This window comes from Pyrus communis, chromosome 16 (genome assembly GCF_041283825.1).
Source record: "Pyrus communis isolate YQ-2024b chromosome 16, ASM4128382v1, whole genome shotgun sequence".
NCBI classification, from domain to species: Eukaryota; Viridiplantae; Streptophyta; class Magnoliopsida; order Rosales; family Rosaceae; genus Pyrus; species Pyrus communis.
Window position 1 is genome coordinate 11,549,519 of NC_142580.1, and position 2,594 is coordinate 11,552,112.

At 42.4% G+C, this 2,594-nt stretch overlaps 1 long non-coding RNA gene across 1 annotated transcript; it reads left to right on the top strand.

The window, feature by feature from the left end:
• Positions 1–354: 354 nt before the first annotated feature.
• Positions 355–2,008, top strand: LOC148689972 (uncharacterized). Its single transcript, XR_015957428.1, has 3 exons — positions 355–628; positions 743–833; positions 1,349–2,008. It is a non-coding gene; the product is annotated as an uncharacterized LOC148689972 (long non-coding RNA).
• Positions 2,009–2,594: the final 586 nt, after the last annotated feature.

Sequence of the window (2,594 nt, forward strand, 5' to 3'; positions counted from 1 at the left end):
ATAAAATAATTAAATTTCAGTGTGTTTACTATTTGGTGAATAGAGACATTTTAATATTTTTATTCTATTAATTAGTATATAAAATTTAACAAAAAATAGTATATAAAGTAATTTTTTTTCAACTAATCACATTTTAATAAGAGAAATTAAATTCTCATCCTTGATTTTACTACTCCATTGACTAAAACCTTATTCCTTTTTAATTTTGTATCAAGGTCCTTAGGTATTAATAATATCATTAATTATTTCAATAATAAAATATTTTTTTATTTCTAAATATATTCATTAAAAATGTTACAATTAGTATATTTATATTTATTGTGACATCCCGTCCCGGAATTATCAAAAACGTACGTATGAAATTACGATTTTGCCCCTAGTATGTTTTTCGTCACGTTGTGGGGTTATTTTGTGTGTGGTGGCAAGTGGAGGGCCACACACACACACTGACTCACTCTCCCTCTCCCTCTATCCCTGTCCCGTGTCTCTCTCTCTCCCTTCTTTCTTCTTCTTCCTTCTGTGAGTGTACGGACACACACCAAGGACCTTCAAACCATCACAGATCGAAGGAACCAACTACACCATTCGACTCGTGAGGTCGAGGCGAGCTCAGCCATACCATTTTCAGGTGAGGAATCCTTGGTTTTCACGTCGATTCATCAATGGCCGATTTGGGTACTGTTCATGCAAAGTTTGTACATTAAGTTTTTGGGTTTTCTGAGCTCGTGGTTGTGTTTGTGAGGTTCCCAGGAGCGTCGGAGTAGCTCGTTGGACGATTTTGGACGTCGGGAAGGCCTGGTTCGAGGTTGGCCGAGCTTGGAGTTTTTGGACAGGTATAATCTCTTAGTTTTAGCCCTTAAAACTTGTGTAACGTGATTCTACTAGTTTAGGGCTTTCTTTTGGTCCAAGAATCATAGAAAATGGTTAAGAAACGAAGGAGAATAGTGAGTTTAAAGTTTTCCCCAGTTTCCGGCGACCGGAGTCCGGCGAGGGTAGGCCGGAGAAGAAAGGGGAATATTCCGTTAGGTTTAACGGAATATTCCTAACGGCAGTGACGGCATCCGGTTAGATTTGACGGAATATTCCGTCAGTTTAACGGAATATTCCTGACGGCGTCTGTTGACACCGTCAGTGTGCCTGGCACGTGGCCGCGCGTGGGGGGCGCGTAGGTCCGTGCCTGTGCTGGCGCGTGGGGGCGCGTGCGGGGTCCAAAAATTATTTTAAAAATATGGTTGTGATCCTGAGGTTGTGTAGAGCACGTTGGTATATTCATTTGTCCATTTTGAGCAATGTATGAGAAGTTATTACGAGAAACGGGTTATGTGCTTTAAAGTTAACGTTTTTATAGTTGTTTCGCATCTAGGTGACACGTACCCAGAGGACGAGCGTGCACACGCGAGACAGGGGGGCTACGACCCTTCTACATACCAGTGAGTGGGCTTTTGTTTTCCGTATATACCTATATACATTTATATTCCCAGAAATTGATTAAAAAGGGTTATTTACATTATGCCATGCACTTTATTATTATCGTTTATGCATCATTGCATGCATTATTAGTGGCATACATATACATATGCATATGTCATATATATTTATATGTGGGTGCTGTGGAGGCATAGGTAAGTGCCAGGTAAGCGTTAATTAACGATTGCATTAAATAGTGGTTAGAGATGCTTAGAGAGCTCATAACCTGCACCCCCGGTGTTAGTGCTTCCGCCCAGAGTAGGGCACAGTCCTTCACGTGTTGTTCACCTCCCGCACCATACGCTCAGCTTGGATCCAAGCTAGGTGCATAGGCCTGTCGTACAGACCACAGTAGGTGGTTCCGACTCGTAGGTGACCCGCGATTATTCGCACAGCCTTCACGTGATCGTAGCACTAGAGCGTATATACTTGTTACACCCAGGCCTGTCGTACAGACCCCTTTAGGTGGTTCCGACTCGTGGGCAGGTTTAGATATTGAGTTGAGATTTGAGCTCTATATGCAGCCGTACAGGTCACGTTAGGTGACTCCGGCTGCCAGAGGATTATGTGATTGATATGACTCATACCTGAGCACTTGCATATCATTATGAGATTTCGACATGGCATATCTTGAGCATGATTGACATATCTTGAGCATGATTGGCATATCCTTGAGCATGTTGTGCATGTTTATACATACGTACATATGTTTATTTTCTGGGAAGTATACAGGTTTTACGGCGAGGGGTTAGATTGTATTTTGCTAAATGGTTTTCAAAGAGCTTTGTTTTTACCCACTCACGCTTTTGTTTTGCGCCCCTCCAGGTTCTAGTTGCTTAGCTGTTGCGGTGGTTTCCCTTGAGAGCTTTTCGGCGTTCTGACAGACACTCCACATTGTAGGGTCGCCTTCGGGCGTACTACTGTTGTCGTTTTATTTGGACTGCTATAGACCTGCTCTGAATTTGTATCGCACTAACTAGCACTTATTCTAGTACTTGTATGCTAGTTTTTAATTATTCGTACTTTTATATTACTACTTACTAGCTTCCGCACGTGCACATGGCTACGTCACCTTTGTGTGACGGCCAGCACGCTCCGATCTCGGTCGGGGTGTGTCATTTATGGCT